The 18,537-nt window shown below is 44.1% G+C and overlaps 1 protein-coding gene and 1 pseudogene across 2 annotated transcripts in view; one reads left to right on the forward strand and one right to left on the reverse strand.

The window, feature by feature from the left end:
• Positions 1-18,537, forward strand: part of GPC6 (glypican 6) — an 853,410-nt gene that overhangs the window by 698,189 nt on the left and 136,684 nt on the right. The gene's annotated exons all lie outside the window — the stretch shown is intronic.
• LOC136647229 (5S ribosomal RNA) lies at positions 2,220-2,336 on the reverse strand (annotated as a pseudogene).

Here is an 18,537-nt window from a genome sequence, read left to right on the forward strand (position 1 = left end):
GTCTCTCCAGAGTCTCTATTTTAACGTTATTGTGTGATATTGGGCAAATCAGAAAGCCCAGACATCTACTTCTGAACTACATAATTGTTCACGGTGAGGTTAAAAGCTCTCAAGACGTATCTGCATTGCACCCTCATATACCTCAAGGGCCAGGTTAAGAGATGTATTGACGAGAACCCTAGTTTCCCATAATATTTAATAGTTCTCCATCAAACAACAGATATAATACTGTGAAGATAGGAGCCCCTAAATCTCTATGGCTCTAGGGCATCATATTCCTATAATTTGTCCTTTGGCTTCTCTGATGCTAGCTAGTTTCTAAACTCTACCCTTCCCCTTTATTTGTACAATACTGCATTATCTCTCTTTAGGTCACCTTTATAGGAATGGAGGATTTGTGTGTCTCTTTGCGGAAAATAATTTATTCATCAGTGCACAAACACACACACACACAAATCTTGAGTCTCTGAATTTACTGAATTGTTCCTTCTACATTACATTCATAATATAATAGATAATCAAGTTTGTGAAGCCAGTTGTTTTCCATTCTACAGTACAGCTCACAGATGGTGAGACTGCCCTATATTAGACACAAAATATTTGTAACAATAAATTCACGTTTACGAATTTTGCAGCCTGCTGTTATGCTAAGGAATAACCATTAGACTCAAAAGGTTAACTAGTAAATGAAATGCAAAACAATTACAATTATAACCCAATCTAACTGGGTGCTTATGGTGGCAGTGAGGTGGAGGAATTCTCTAGCTGAGCAGGGGATAGTTGGGGTGGATCTCAGTGACAGCACCACATGCCAGGATCAGATTTCCCTTTCTCAGCCTGGACTCACTCCCTGATGCTCCTTGGACTTGTATGCTAAATAGTTGGCGTAGATCCAAGGAGACCAATTAGTGACCAGGCGGCCTACCAGGAGGTAAGACAAAAATATTTTTATTTACCTCTCCTGGGCCGTCTGGTCACCCGTCCCATCATAGGGTGCAGTGCATGCTCTGATGGCTTGGCTGCATTGCATAAACTGATGGGGACAGAATTGGGGCCTATGGGTGCAATCTAAACTGCACCCTGGACCAACACACGTCCCCTATGCCGGCATGGGAATGTTGCAAAAGTGCTGTCAAAAGTGCTGCAAAAGTGGCTTCCTGCGCCGAGATGAGCTCAGGAGATAGTGAGTTTGCATTGGCTGAGCTCGGCTGGCACAGGGATCTGGGGGGCATGGAGGCCGAAAGGAGGCAGGAGGGAGGTGTTTTGGTGCAGGGGGAGGACAGTGGTGGGTGTTCCGGGGGTGGGCGGGGAGCAGGAGGCTGGACCAGGATCTGGCAGTTATGCCATATCTTAACGCCGTTCATGGGCAGCCCGGGGCCTGCTCAGATTTGTGCCACCTCCTGAGGTAGTACAGATCCGAGTAGCCCCATTGGGACTGCAGTAGCAAGAGGAAAAGTTTCCCCTTACCCCTGACTGAACCTCTGGCTGCCTGAAACTTGCGCTGGATCCAGCGCAGGCCCGCTGGCCTTCCTGTTTCAGCGCAAGTTAGGATTGGGCTGTAAGTTCACTTGAGTTGACATTTATTTCACTTTTCACTACTGTAGAATTATACTCCTACTTGATTTAAAATTCATGGCTTCGTGGCATCCTTCATCTATTACCTAAATCAGATTAAGTTCATCACTTCTATCCTCAGTCCATTAAGGTTTAATTTATTCTTCAAATCCTCTACAATCTTCTTCTGCTTTTCCATCCTCCTAAACTTATACTGTCAATTTCACCAGAGACGTAACTTCCCATAATTTTTTAAAAATATTCTAATATCAAAAAACCTTCCTTTTAAGATAAAGTTAACGCCCATACAAAGTCACACATGCTTAGCCATCAACAAGTATGGAAACAATAACTTCAGCTGCCCACCTTAGCTTCTGTGCCAGATAAGCCATAAACACTTTCTGCAGTTTCACATCTTCAGCTGAGTTACATTTTACTTCCATGCAACCACACTTTCCTTGGTTTCTTTAGCCAAACCAACCAACCAACCAACCAACCAACCAACCAACCAACCAACCAACCAAACGTTCTATGCTTTTCTTAACAGTGCAAACCTAACGTCTTCTTTGGCCAGTGCAGCAACGACTGCACTGGCCCAGAGTATTGCAAACATGCTGTAAGGCACATCTGGTTGGCAACCTTCAGTCTCAAAAGACTATGGTATAAGCCTACAGCACCCGGTATTCCCAGGCAGTCTCCCATCCAAGTACTAACCAGGCCTGACCCTGCTTAGCTTCCAAGATCTGACGAGATCGGGCATGTGCAGGGTAACAGTTGCTGTCTCTACAATGACTTGAGAGTCAGCTGCACCAGCAGGGATGCCTGAACTGCCCCTCTGGTGCTGACCCCAGGGCTTACGGTGCAAACAGGTAAGGTGCCAAGCAGTGCAGGGGCATGTGGAGAGTGGCAAGGGTGAGGGGGATTTTCTGGGCAAGGGAGGGCGAAACAGGCTGGATCAAGCCTGGGTGTGGGTGGGATCGATGGAGGCCTTCCTCCATCATATCCCCACAAACTCACTGGCCATCCCAGCTTTACACAGCGTTTCCAAGATTTGTGCCAGCTAAATAGCTTATGTGAATCTGAGAAGCCCCATTGGGGAGGCTGGGGTTCAACATGGGGTAAGAGGAAAAGTATCCCCTTACTCCAAGGAGACCTCCAGCTGTCTTTTAACCTAAGTTGGCTGTGCCAGTGCAGTTTAGGAGTGGGCAGTAAATCATGTAACCAGACCCAGGCTATGGCAGGCAGCCCAATCCTGAGCTGCCCAGAGCGAGGGGCTGCCGTGGCACCAAAATGGCTACTGTGGCATCTTGAGCACAACAGGGCAGCCTGTGGGGGCTCCTCAGAGGAAGGGGATTTTCGTCCCCTTCCCCAGGGCAAGGGAAGTAGCCCCACAATGAGGCTACTCAATTCTCTGATGGCTCTTGAGCCGGTGCAGAATCGAAGAGTCCTGTGTCAGGTTGTGCGGCCTGACATGAGGCTCAGGATCCAGTGGAGCCAATGCTCCACTGGTCCACCCTCCTCCTGCCCTACTCCCTTCCCTTGCCATGCCTTCTTACACCCTCCCACTGCCTTCCCCCACCCTGAAACGCCTCCTCTCCACCTCCCCCTACTGATCTCTCTGCCAGCTGGCAGACCGGGCAACCACCAGGCAGCAGACTGCCAGCCTCCCACTGGTGCTGGCCCAGCGCAGGCTCATGCTGGGCCAGCTCCAGTGCTCGACCAGTGCTAACCTTCACAAACATGCTTTACAGCACGTTTGTGATGGTGTGCACCAGCGGTAAACTGGTGCGCCGTGCTCAGGATTGAGCTCTAAGTTGAGAATAGTTGTTTAAACACAAAATGACAACACAGTCCTTCATGTACCTCCTCTTCCTTCCAGAACTTCCTATCCAAGTAGAAAGTGTCATCAAATATGTTTCAATTGCAGGTATTCTAAAATAAGTAAATTCAGATCCACTATAACAATCTTTAGTTTCTTGTTCTTTTTTAAGGAGACTGTAATGGTCAATTAACTAACACGCCTACTTCAAAATAAATGAAATAACATCTTGCAGGCAGAGAAGAACTTTCAGCCATGAACGTCCAGAATCAAGAGAGCTTCTGAAGGGAAGTGGCTAAGGTTTCAATCTTTCGCACACTTACCTGGGAGTAACTGGGCACAGTGGTTTGTACTTCTGAGTAAACATGCAAAGGATTGCTGTGTGAGGCTGCAATCCCTGGCACATTGACCAGGGAGTAAATTCCACTGAGCTAAATGGGGTTTACGACTGAGTAAGCATGCCTAGAATGGTGCGGTGAATCGGGAATCTCACTTCTGCCATGGAATCATTAGGCATGCCCCTCGCTTTCAGCTGTACCACTGCAATAAGGGGATAAGAACGCCTATCTCACAGGGTTGTCGCAAGGATTATATCAAGATGAATGTGCTGCACACTCAAAAAGCATTGTACTAATGCTAAGTGTGAGTAATATTGTGGAGCAGGATTGCTCAGACAGCCCACCTGGATATGAAGTGTTACAAGTACACAAGAGTTTGTGAATTTTTATTTGTGAAGTGAGCACAGCATGTAAGACAATCCCTTAGGGACCTTCCAGTGCTGTATTTCAGTCCCGGGGTGTAAAGGCAACGTAGCGGAAAGAAGCCTCGATGAAGACTGCTTGAAGTTATATCCGAGAATGATACATTCCTCCTCTTATCCCAGGCTGTAAACGTGTTAAGAACACCTCTGTTCTAAACTTTAAAAAAAAGTTGTTAAAATTTTAATCTGGGCGCTGATAATAAAAAAAAAACATTTCCTGGAGGAAAATCTGTATGCATTAACATTAAAAATGTATAGGGGTTTGTGTGTGCGGCATCCTCTGTTTAATGGAGCTGTCAACCTGCTTTACGAATGCAGTGAGAAAGGGATTCATGTTTGCTGCAAGGGAGATGCCATTGCTCTGGCTCCCATCAGTTGTCATCAGTAGAGTAATGGAGTCTTCAGCTCCTGAAGGCAGCGTTTCCTCACACCACAAGTATTGTAGATGCCATGATGTAACCCAAAGTGAATGGCTTTGGGGAGGGTCTGTGCATAGATTTCCATCAAGACTGTGCCTGTTTTGAGAGCTGCCACCCATTCTATTCCTCTTCTTGTTTTAAACTGTATTAAAGGCCTCCTTTTTAGGGATGTGGTCAACCTGGGTGGGGACTTTACCACTTCAGCCTGCAGGTGCAAATTCATATGACTGAATGCACCCCACTTAAAAAAAATCCTCTGCATAGAAAACTAATACATAAGGCAAAAAGTGTATCATGTGCAGTGCACTTTTATCTTGCGCTTGAACAGACAGGCCAGGAGGCCGGAATTGGTTTAGCCGGAGGCAAGAGGAAACTCTTCCCCTTACCCCTGGGTAAGCCACCACAGCCCCAATGGGTCTCCTTAAGTCTAAGGAGAATGGAGCAGAATGCCTCCCTCCCGCCTCCTCCCCGCCTTCCCCAGACCCCTGTGTCAGCTGAGTTCGGCCGATGCAACCTTCCCTCCCTGCATTGGTGCAGCCTCTGTGGGCCGACACAAATCCCTGCACCAGCCAATGCACAAGGAGGTGCAAACGTGCTTTACGGCACATTTGCGATCCTCCTGGGCCAACGCAAGGGACTTGTGCCAGCCTAACTGATAGTTAGGATTGTGCCCTTAGTCTTATCCCTAACATGCTACTTCTTTTGTGCATGGAATGTTTGTCTTGGAGGAATGGTTTTGATCCAGATTTCCACCCCACCCTCACTTGCTTTTAGTGATTGGGAAGATCTACTGGGATTGGGAGATCTACTGGGATTGGGAGATCTACTGAGCAATTCTATACACTTTTATTGAGAAGTAAGCTCCACTCTCTTCAATGGGGCTTACTTTCAGCTTAGTGTGTATAGGATAGCAGCCCAATCCTACAACCCAATCCTAATTAGGCCCTGTGATATCATAATGGCATGTATTACAGCCTACATGCCTTGACAGCACTAGTGGCCATTTTGGGAAGATGCTGGAAATGGTAGAGGCAGCCCTGGCACCCTGCAATAGAAGACAGCCTGCCCTGAGGCAGATAAGCCATTGTGGCAGGTGAGCAATGTGGGTGGGCAAGTGGATGTCAGAAGAGGGTGGGGAGGGGGAGGAATGGGGGAGTTTCTGTGTGGAGAGGGGACTGAGTGGAAGGGAGAATGGGGGAGAGAGGAAGTGGATTTTGGCAGCACTTGTGGGCACCAGGACCTTATCCCTGTTTTTCTCCCTCCTCCATTCCGTCTCCTTGGTTCTGTGACAGCAAATGGATGAAATGGGTGCAGTGGCATACCCAGGGCTTTTGGTGCCTGACGCCATGTAGCATCTTGATGTCATTTTGGGGGTTCTCTGCATGCTCTCAGCAGCTGGTTGGGCAATTTGTCCGTGCAGCTAATGAGCATTTATAAAAGGGTTGAAAATACTTCCCATCTTTGAGATACTACAGTTCTTTTCATGTACTCCAAGTTCGATTACATTTATGAATTACCTAGAATAAAACTCATACCAAAGCTAATGATGACAACGACAAGAAACTAAATATACAGTAATACATTTTCTGCATGACTTATGTATGATGATATGTATCAAAGAAAAAAAAATGTAAAATCATTTTCACAACTCTGAATCTCCTGTATTATGAAGTCCTGGAAAAATTAAATCAATTGCAGCATGCCACAGAGAATTCCAGATGAAGTCACAACAGTAAATACCAGCTCCAAACCGAACAATGAAGATCAAGTCTTTTTTCATATTGCATAAACTACTAGTGATTAAAGGCGCAATCCTAACCCACGGGACATGTGCTGCATCCTCCAGTTGGGAGTCACTCGCGGAGGCCTCCTCAAAGTAAGGGAATGTTTGTTCCCTTATCCCAGAGCTGCTTTGCTGGAAAGCACTGACATAAGGGGTTAGGATTGCGCCCTAAGTGTTTCTGGCTGCACAATAGAGAAGGATATAAACCTGACAACTGAGAGATAAAAGAATTTATTCTGAGCCTACATCAGAAATAGTGAACTAACAATAAGGCATCAAAGCGAAATATATCCTCTTGATGAATCTGCAGGTCACAGCGATATCATTGACAGTTGGAAAAATAGTTGCCACTACATGCATAAATGTCCTTAAAAAAAAAGAAATAAGCACCCTTGACTTTGTCACTCTTTAATTTACAGCTTACTGTCAAGACTTCCAAAAGTCTCATTCAGACAGACGTTCACTGGTGTCCTGACGAACCAGTCGTAGCAGAATCTGGTTACTGGATGTTGCCAAAATCTAGAGACTGTGGACCCGATCCTTTCCAACTTTCAAGGTCTGATGCAGCTGTGTCAGCAGCTAAGGGAATGTTTGTTCCCTTACCTTGGGGCTGCATTAGCATGGGAAAGTTGAATAGGATTGGGCCCACATTCACATGAATATCCCCCCATTGTTCTACTCACTTTGCATCAGTTGTAAATGGCATGCACATACAAATTCGGAGCAGCTGAATGCTTTCCCAGCCACCATTTCTGTGTATTCTGCTGAGAAAAATGGCACTATATAGACACAAGTGCCATAACAACTGATGTATGGCATTGTTGTTGGCAACCTTCAGTCTCGAAAGACTATGGTATCGCGATCTGAATGGTGGTTCTGGAACAGCGTCTAGTGTGGCTGAAAAGGCCAATTCGGGAGTGACAATCCCTTTGACACTTGGAGCAAGTGTAGTCTGTCCCTGCCAGGGATGTATGGCATATGTATTTTGAATGTTGTTACTGTACCTTGGTACAAAAAGTATCATTATACTACTGACAGACCACTCTTTTGCTAGGCTAATAGGCCCAAATGGTCAACTGGGGTCTTTCATTGGAGCAAGGGGTTAGGAGATGGTCTCCAGGCATGTATAGATCTCTTTTCAATATTTTGAAAATGATAACCACCAATGCTTGGAGAAGGCACACATGCCCAGTTAAGGAGAGATGGCAAATATGTGTAGAACAGCAGCTTTATAACGTAGAATAAACCAAGGCAGAGAACTGGAGATTGGCCAAAGTTTCCTTGGAGTACAGTTGCCATACCCCAGTTTCCCAAACCTAGACAATCTAATTTGCATGTGATGCCAATACTTTGGGAATGGTGCACATCATATCCATTCCTTATTGCATTTTTGACAACAATACAATGTTTTGTGTCTATGCCTGACAACCACCTCACAATGTGGGGAAGAATAAGAATAAGAATATTTTTACCTGATCATTTACTCATGACAGGCTTTGCGCATAGTTTCTTCTCTGACAACAGCAAAGCTTGTGGGAGAGAAGTGCAGCAGGCAGTTGTGTCCTACAGTCTCTGTCTTTGTTGTCCTGCCATACATGGCTCATATCTGCTCAGTTACCAGCATCATACTGGTGGGAGGACACCAGTGGAAGCACATATTTGCTCCTCCTCCCATTCCCACTGGTGAATGGGAGAATGGAAAATGAAGCAGAAAGGAATCCATGGATCCATAGAGTCTTTTTCTTTCCAAATCCATGGAGCAAGAGAAGGAGAAACAACAACCTAGGCACATCACCATGTAAAGGCAGTGACATTTGGCTTAGTGCCTCAGGTACCAGGAGGTCTTGGACCAGTCCTGCAATTGAATGTTCCAAATGGGAAAGGAGTGGTTCATTGGTTTTTTTTTCTCCCAAGACCAATTTTCCATTTTAACTGCAGTACTTAATACTGTCTTGAACATCTAGCATTTAACTCCCCAAACAAATGAATATTATACTAGACAGGTTGACTGTACCAACAATCAGAAACTGAACACAAAACAGCAGACTACAATGAAAACTATAATTACGATGTATATGAAATTGGTTAGTTATTATTATTATTATTATTATTATTATTATTATTATTATTATTATTATTATTATTATTATTATTAACATAGCTGCATAGTTAATATTAATATTAGCTGCATAGTGAGCAGTGTTGTCACAGATTGCTGACTGATTATACTATTGTCATCCCCATACATGGGGATTTTGATAGTGAAGAACCCCCCCCCCCCCCCAGTTTTCTAGAAGGACTTGGGTTTTTCAAAGTATGCAGGCAGGTTTACCTGAGCTTCAGGTATCTGTGAATCAATCAGTTTTTGATACCAGTTTTTTTCACATGATTACTGTATAATGAAATTGGTGTGAAATGTACTGTGAGACCTTACTTAGAAGAAAATATCAGAACACACCATCAGATGTGTGCTTAATTGATTTGTAGAGTTGAAACAGCGAACATCTGTGAGCGTAGTAGTGTAGTACATTAACAGTGCAATTCTGTGGATGTTCTTAGAAGAAAGTCCTATTGCATCCAAAATGACTTACTCCCGGGAATTACTCATAGGATTGCAGTATAAGAGACTTGAACTGAAAACAAGAAGCCTCTTAAAATCTCACCTCAGCTGTGAACTGACTAGTTGCCTTGGAGCACAATCTAGAGGAGCGCGCAAACTGCAAGTCCCTTGCAGAGGCTTCTGAGTGTTGCAAATGTGTGTTAAATAACGTTCATGCCATCATGGGAGTCAGGGAGGATGGCGCAAGGATGCGTGCTAGCCTCCCCACACCAGAGCAAGCCCTGGGAAAGGTAAATTTGTGGCAGCGGGCCAATGGTGCAGGGGTTTGGGAGGGTAGTGGGCGAATCAGTGGGCAGGCCTGTCCCAGGAAGAGGTGGGACTGGCCTCCGGCATTTAGGCTAGATCCTAAGTCCTCTCCCAAGCAACCTGGCCTAACTTCAGGCTGCTCAGACTTGCATCAGGCTGGTGCAGATCCAAGTAGCCCGATTGCAGTGGCTGGGCCAGTACTCGGGGTAAAGAGAAAAATATCTCCTTGCCCTGAATTGCACCACAGTCACCTCCAAACCCTCACTGGATATAGTGCAGGCTGACCAGACTGCCTGTTCCAGCACAGGTTAGGATTGGTCTGTTAGGCACACTACAAGCCTCACCCACCACCCACCTCACATATATGATACTAATACAGATCTACCATATAGAATTCTTGTAAGTATAATTGAAATAATACGTGAAAACTTTTAAAAAGTAGGATTATGGGAATCAAGATCATGAAGATGCCTTGATTTGGAATTAAGGAGAAAAGAGTGGGGCTTAGGTCCAGAATCATGTGGTTTCCCAGAATATGGGGTTAGACAGGAGCGGAAAAATCTGGAGTTAGTGTCTGCAGGAATGCCTAAGACACCTGAAAGACTGAACTAACATGGAAACTCACAAGAGTTTTCATTAGTTGCTTATTTTTAGAAGCCAAATACAGTCTGGTAAGCAGAAGATTTTGGCACTGCAGACAAGTTAATAATACACACAATTCTATTGCCACCGACTCTCGGCAGAGCTCTGATCCACAGGGGTGTTTGTGTGAGCGAGCACATGTCCAAAATGGTGCATTTTATTTGACTTTGTCTTTCTGTAAGAGAAAAAAACATTTCATTGTATAGAAACAACACCATATGTACAGGTAGAACTCCTACTCACTTTATGTGCAGGCAAACAAGCTATTTAATGCTGGCTGGGTAGAAATAGAAATGATCTGGAAAGCAGTGTTGTTATAAAAAGTGGTGACTGATTTAGCTTCCTGTTGGTCAAATTATTAAAGCAAGAAAGCAGCACTTTACTGCTTTCCTGACATGTCGGTCATAGCTGTGACTTCTGTTGTTGACTAGAACAATGGACAGCAGGAGAAGGCTTATTTCTCACTAAACAACTGGCAGCATGGCTAGGGTATGCTTCTTGAATGAAAGTTTAGAATCTGGACCAACGAATGACCCAAATAGATACCAGATTGTAGGTCTGGAAACTGGCCATAAGCCAACACTGCAACCCTTCTAGGGGTGCACAACATCTCTCTCTCTCTCTCTCTCTCTCTCTCTCTCTCTCTCTGAAGATTTCATGTGGGGTGGAGGCTCAGCTGCCTTCTAGCAGCACCTACAGTTTAACTCCTCCGTTTGCCCTGCTTTTATGTTTGAAAATCAAGTACAGATTTCTAAAAATGGCATGAAATCTAGTGCTTAGCCATTCAAATGCAACCCTGCTGTGCTTCTCCTGGAGCTGCTTATTGTTCAGAGCAGGGGTGTCCAAAGTTTTTGGCAGGAGGGCCACATCGTCTCTCTGACACTGTGTCGGGGGCTGGAGGGAAAAAGAATTAATTTACTTTTAAAATTTGAATAAATTTACTTAAGTTTACATAAATGAATATATTAAAGGTGAACTTATATGAATGAATGAAGGTCTTGCAATATCTCAAGGCCTATAAAAGGCCTTGCACAAAGCAAGGCTGGCTTTTCTTTTGCTGCCACTACTACATCACAGACATGAAACAGCAAGCAGTGGAAGGAACCCTCATCCCATAGCTCATGCAAGAGGTCAAACAGTTGCCCTCATGCTGAGAGCAGTTGCGTCGGGCCAGTGAGGGCTCCAACAAATCTCCGGAGGGCCAGAGGCTCATTGGAGACTGGGGGCTCCCTGAGGGCTGCATTGAGAGGCCTCGAGGGCCACAAGTGGCCCCAGGGCCGGGGTTTGGGCACCCCTGGTTCAGAGACATGGGAAGTGGACAACAGTACTCTAAGAATTAATGGGAAGGGCCATGGCTCAGTAGAACAGCATCTGCTTTGTATGCCGAAGGTCTGAGCACCTCCAGGTAGGGCAAAGAACAAACTCAACTCTGAAATTGTGGAGAGCTGCTGCCAGTCTGGGTTGACAGTACTGACTTAGCTGAACCTATGGTCTTACTCAGTATAAAGGAGCTATCTATGATTTTATGAACTGGATGAAAGTCTCTCTTTGTTAGGTCGAGCCCCATAATTATATCAAAAGTGCAATGCTGCCATAGTTCATCTCTGTCATGCGCTTTGTTAGTGCAATGTTAAATGTAGTTTGCACATGGCAGCATACCCTCTAGACCAGTGCTTCTCAAACTTTTTAGTACCGGGACCCACTTTTTAGAATGATAATCTGTTGGGACCCACCAGAAGTGATGTCATGGCTGGAAGTGACATCATCGGTTACCCCTGCTAACTGAGTAAGAGGCACTTTTTAAGTGGGTGCTCTTTTATTTAGCGGGGGGAGAATAACTGGCCAGCCTCACCCCAGCACTGTCTTTTCTAGTGGCTGTCTGCTGGTATTCTTTTGCATCCTTTTAGATTGTGCGCCCTTTTGGGACAGACAGCCATTAGTTGTTTGTTTGATTTTCTTGTAAACCGCTTTGTGAACTTTCCGTTGAAAAGCGGTATATAAATACTGTTAATAATAATCAAGCAGGAAAATTTTTGACAATCCAAGGCTGCAATCCTATCCAAACTTACCCAGGAGTAAGCCCCATTAACTATCATTGTTAAAAGTATATACACAGTAGCCCATTAAAAGTACAGATCTGTAAAATTTCCCCAAATACAGTCACATATCATGGTAGCTGTTATATAGTGGGTCCATGTGAGTAAAGGAAGGCATAGCGATAACTCACTATGTTCCATCTTCAGAGCAGAACCTGGCAAATGAAACACAAGGCAAACACCCCTGGCTTTTTATAGCTTTTAGCTCCGCCCAGACTTTCCATGATTGGTGCAGTTGAAACCTTAACTAGAGGGCCAATCGGATGGTAGGATTTTGATCCATCACCTGATTGGCCAGCCATAAGTCTGGGCCAATCAGTTATGCAGGATTTTGATCCTGCATAACTTACATACATAACAGTAGCATCAAGTCTAATATATTAAAATAAAATATTGAAGTGAATGGGGACCCAACTGAAGCTGGCTCATGACCCACCTAGTAGGTCCCGACCCACAGTTTGAGAAACACTGCTCTAGACCATATATCCCATGTGGCTGAAGAACTTATATCTAAGACATGTTGCTGGTCTTCTAAATTGTCTTTGCATGAGATTTCCAAAGCATTACTATTTATTGACCTGATTAAAAAACTGACTCCATTTTGGCTGTGTGAGATCTGTAATTTACATATGACTATCACATTGTCACCACTGCACAGTATAATGAATTGAGGCTTTTTGTATATTAAATTATGTTCACTGGGAATAGAAAAATACAAGAAACACCTTGTTTACAAAGGTGGCGTACTGATGAGATGGTGCAGGAGCAACATGTTTCACGTACATTATAGAAAGAAATAGAAACAGCAAATTCAGTTAATAAATCCAATAAACAGTAAGATGGCATGGTGCAAATAGAGGCTGGCTGCAATCTGCACTAAGTATTCCTGCAAATTTGCAAGCTTATTGCATCATGCAAACTGCTCTGAAAATGTTGGGTTATGAATGAGATGTCCGTTAAAGGGGCTCTCTGTCTCTTCATCCAGAGCTCAACAGAACTGGGTCTAGGAATGGCAGAACTAAAAGCAAGGACTTATATTTTAGTTACATTTAAGGGGTCTGGCTGAGATGCCTTTAAAAGGGGATTGGACAGATTTCTGGAGGAAAATTCCATCATAGGCTACAAGCCATGATGGGTATGTACAGTTTGAGATTAGCTGGTCACTCATCATGAGGGCCAGATAGAATTTTTTTTTTCTGTCATCTGAATTGGCCATGGATGGCAGTTTTATTCACCTACCCTAAACTGGCAAGGGAGGGAAGGTGTCTTCAGTAAGTTTCATGCATTAAAAATCAGACACTTGACCCAATAAAGTGGCCCAAGTTAAACCCAAGTGCAGTCTGGTGTCTTCATTGGGACATGCGAGGGTAAATAGAATTCCAGATGCAAGAGAGTGGCAGCAAGATGCAAGTATCTTTTGTGCTCCCTGAGGTGGGCCGCTGTGAGATACAGGAAGCTGTTTAGATTGACCCTGAGCCTGATCCAGTAGGGCTCTTCTTATGTTCTTAATCCATTGTTGAGATTTCCAAATGCCACCCATTTCTCTCCAGCTTAGTAGTGGAGGCACCCTCTCATGTTTGGCACTGCTTTCTGCAGAAAAGCACCAATTCATCTGGAAGCCCATGTGAAGAGGCCAGCAATTGCAGCAGTGGTGGCTTGGCAAAATGGCATGCTCCCACTGTCCCCTCCTGCCCTCTGTACCCTGTGCAGGGTACAGATAACCATCTGTACCCCAGATGCACCCAGATAACCTGAGGAGCCAGTATCCTCAGCCCCAAGGGTCTCACATTCCCCTAAGCCAATTTGCCATTGCCGAGTGTGTGCCTGGTGAGAGAGAATAGAAGAACACTGAAGTGCCAAGATTCAGGCTAGCCTCTATGGGACTGGTTCTTTAAGCCTTTCCATTCCCCAGCAAGGGGGTGGAACCTGCGAGTGAGAATGAGACCTATAAAAGTTACCACCAAGTCCTTGTTGAAACAAACCACCTTTTTTCTTGGACCTGTCCAGTCTGTTGATCCATTCTTCTCGCTTTCCTCCAGACCACTGCCTGCCCTGAATCCTGTGACTGCCTCTGAGCCTGTAGGTTCACTCCTCATCCAGACTGAACAGTACCTGAACTGGGTTTATGTGTCTTCCTGAAACATCATGCCTGTACATGGCCACTTTACTGATCACACTATACATGGGCATAATGGAGTACAGGTTCAGCCTATTTATTCAGATTTTTTTTATTTGCGGATTTGTCTCAACAAAAATGGGGTGGGGGAACCGAAAGTCACACACACCTTTGCCCTGCGCTGGTGTCCATTTCCAGGCAGCCCAAAACACTGCAAAAAGGCTCTGCCTGGCACAGACAGGGAAATAGCCCTGGAAGAGGTTCCCCTTGCAAAGGAACAGTAACACTCCTGGAGCCCCTGAGCCAACAAAGAAGCTGAAGAGGGGAAGGGGGGACCAAAAACCTCTGTAGCCAGAACACGTACAGCAAGGTGGAGCTCTCTCTCTCTCTCTCTCTCTCTCACACACACACACACACATACAGGGGCAGGTGTGGTAGCAACAGAGGGGATTGCTTTAAAAAACCCAGGGAGTGTTTGCCAAATTCCCCCCCCCCCCACTGAGATGGTGCAGGCAATCACCGACACAAGCAAGCCTTCCCACCAAGCAAAGCATGAGATTTAGCCTACAGTCCTCTCCACACTTTCCTGGGAGTAAGCCCCATTGACTACAATGGGGCTTACTTCTGAGTAGAAACACATAGGGCTGAACTCTTAAAAGCTCAGCATCCCATGTGAAAGAAGCCAGGCAGCTGGCAACGGGGATGGCTGAGAACAGAGTAGAGCGGAGGGGAGGCGATTGATAACAGCTGCCTTAGTTTCCTTCCATCCAAGAGTGTCAGGCTGCAGTGTATTTGCATAACTCTATGAAATTTAGCACAATTTTTGTTAATTGCTCCGAGTCCTGGAACGAAACTAATGCGGATAAATAGGCTCCACCTGTATTTGGCATTTGTGTGACTTTTCCTGGTTGTATATGTGCCTTTTGTAGTACAGAAGTATACTTGTATGTAGAGAAAACACAAGTGTAAGAAACAGCCATTAGTATGTCTGAAGCACAGCCATGAAATTACCTGCAACTGATAGCCTTCACATTATGGCTGAAGTTTTTGAAATCAAGGATGATAAATGACCTAAATTAAATTGGTCTGACTCCTGAATGGCAAAGGACACCATAGAAACCACTGAAGGGTAATAATGTTTTTCTTATGTCAGTGCCTATGTGTGAAACCCTTTGCACATTGAATGCTAAAATGTTTTCCAAATTTCACACCTTCCTGAAACAATCTTGGGCTGAACTGCACAGTAAGAATGACTAAACAGATACTTTCCACATTTTTTAAAAATCATATATACAGCTTTTCCCTTCAGTTCAGTGTGTATAACGGAATACAGGTACATTAAAAAATATACCTGCAAGAAAATACAGTCAGTTCTTGTTATCTGCTAGAGTTAGGTTCCTGGAAAACCTTCTGGATACCAAATTAGTGGATATGGAATCATTGGGCCTATAGGAAAATTTGGGTTAGGTTCTGTGGGATTCTTCTCACCATACATTCTATGAACTTTATGAGCCTGAATCTTAACTTGGAGTATATGGGTCTGGGTGATAGCAAGAGCTCATCAACATCGCCAACATCTAATGCTTCCTTCTCTGTGATAGATATCCTATGATGTGTTGACAGTTGTGGTGATGGTAATGGTGATTTCTCCGTACTGACTATCCCTTGATTTATTGAAGGTTGCTGGCCCAACAACAAGGCCTCAGAGATCAGCAGTGGGGAGGGGGTTGCTTCTCCTGTCCTCCTCTTTCACCTATCTTCCACCTGTCTCTTCCTTCCTTCCCTCAGCTTGCCTGAGCCCCAGGGGAGCTCTCAGGTAGCCTTCCAGAGACCGCTCATCATCAGCCTCTCATCATCACCAGGGTTGTGGAGGTTCAGCTAGAGTTCCCAAGATGGTGCCCAAAATGGTGGGGCAAGTCTGAAAGTGGACACAAATGTGTCTGACCATTTTCCATGGGCCAATGCCCGTTTGATGCAGCACTAGCACAGTATTAGTGGATAACGAGAACAGAGTCACAGATAACAAGAGCTGGTGGCAATTCTTCCCCTCGGAGATGAGTAAATAAGCAATTTTGCATATAAAGAGAACTGACTGTAATAGATGAGATAATTACTTGAAAAATAAGAACTCTATAATTGCAGTGATAATTACATAAATTATACAGTGTTTTTGCGTATGTGTGTGTTCACTATTATCCATGGTTTCCTGTATCCACCAGCAGCAGGAACCTATTCCGTGTGGATACAGGGGGATACCTGTACATGTATAGGAATGGTTCAAACAAACTGCTTCTCCAAGTGAATAAGTGAAAAAGAGTCAGCATGCTAGTAAGTGAGCAGAGTGTGCATGCTCACAGCCCTCTATAAGCACCCTGCAAATGGGCAAAGAGGAGTCAGTGGACAATGTATCAACTGAAAGAGCTCACAGTCTGTTAACCATTATACTAAACTGGCTCTCTCGGTTTCATTGGGTGGATGGCTTCTGAAGTCAGGTTTCAGAAAATAAGCCAAGTTATTTTCTTTTGAGGAAGTAGTCCAGTTGATTTTCCAAACCAGTCTGACATAAGCTGAAGGGAAGTTTCCAATTACAATTAATTACTCGTACATTCTGCATCTATTCTCTGGTGAGGAAGGAATTGAGGAACTGATACTGTTAACTGGTTCACACATGTAGATGGCACCAGGCTGCTCAAAGACTTCTAGTGTGATCTCTCCATATTATTAACCGGCTATGTATTAAAGGGCAATAAAAGGCCATAGGTAAAACAAAACATGATGTAATAAAATAAACATTAGGGAATGTTTTAAAGAAATCAATTTTAAAAGATATTTAAAACTTAAGTAACTGTGAAATGAACACATCAATTCACAGTAGCATCCTGGCATCAATACAGTCATGATTTGCTTCTAAGGTTTTGGGTTCCCCATTTCTAGTAATAGGCTCAACTACTGGATTTTCTCTCTGCAGCAATGAAAAATGCATTTGGAGATAATGGTATGAAAGGGCTCTCAAACAGACAGCCTCCAGGAGCTTAGGCCCTAGAAGAGATGCCTGAGAGCAGAAGGTGGAGGCACTACCTCGTCACTCTTTCACGTGTCCTGCTGCCCAAATCACATGTGCTCTGGTTTGGCTAGGGGTGCTGTGCACATATATTCCCAGCTGAATGAGGAATTACATGTACAAGATGCTGCCTCTATGGTTTCCTTTTCTGATCTAGCAGTTGGGGCTGAGTGCAGAGGCCTTCATTAAAAGCTAAAATCATTGTGATCAGTTGTTCAATAAGGGGAGTAATTCTGTCCCCAAATTAGCCAAACAACTAATGGGGGGTAGCCTTTAAAAAAAGTGCCTCACTCAGCTCCTTCTGTACCAGGCACACATCATTGGATTGGGATCATGGTATTTATACAAAAACTACATGAAACCAAAAGAGAGAATCCTGAAAGTGCTGGACTTAATTCAAAGATCTTGGGCCAATCAGGATATAAAATAAATTGGTCCAAGTCAGAGCTACTTATACCATATGGTACCTTATTGTATCTCAAAATACAGAGCCCAGAATTTGTGCAACTAGACTGGCTTGATGATGACTAACATACATCGATTCCTATGAGAAAGCAACACCGTTACACAATCCAAGGCTGAAAATAGGATCATTTCCCATAATGTGGAAACCCTGGTCTAGAACAATGGTCTCCAAATTTTTCCGCATGAGGGCCACATCATATATCTGACATGGTGTCAAAGGCTGGAAAATACATACATACATACATACATACATACACACACACACACACATACATACATACATACATACATACATACATACATATATGGAGAAACAATGCACAGTTTGATTGAATACAATGTGGGTGGGGGCAAAAGGAGGAGGGGAGCAGAGGGCAAAATTGACTTGCAAAGGAAGAGGAATGAATGATTTTGAAAAAGGATTGAAAAAGCATGAATATATACCACATTCAGCCACTAGAGGTGCTGAATGTAATGCAGTGTAATGGAATAATTACATTGCATTACATTCAGCACCTCTTGTGGCTGAATACTGTACTGGGAGACTGGCAAGTATGTCTTTTGAGCTATTTTTAGCCACGAGAGGCTGAGGAACCACATGGACCGGTTAAAATCCTCCCGAGGGCTGGATGTGGCCCATGGGCTGGGATTTGGAGACCCCTGGTCTAGAATATTGTCCACCTGAGAGATAAATACATTAATAAGAGTCAGGAAACAGAAAAGGAGCTAGGCAGTAGAAGAAGATATGGCAAAAAAGGGGTGTAATATTGCAGAAGAGTGCAGTACTAATTTTGTGTAAATATATCAGTGTTGCCAATCATACTTTACAGAAGTATAGTTGTCCAGATGAATTAAAATGTATCCGTTTTACCTCCTCTACTTTGCAAATTCACAAATGGCTAATTCAGAAACATCCCTACTCTGTTTTCACATTTTCAGCAATGGATGAATGTGTG

This window comes from Tiliqua scincoides, chromosome 3 (assembly GCF_035046505.1).
Source record: "Tiliqua scincoides isolate rTilSci1 chromosome 3, rTilSci1.hap2, whole genome shotgun sequence".
In the NCBI taxonomy this organism is placed as follows: Eukaryota; Metazoa; Chordata; class Lepidosauria; order Squamata; family Scincidae; genus Tiliqua; species Tiliqua scincoides.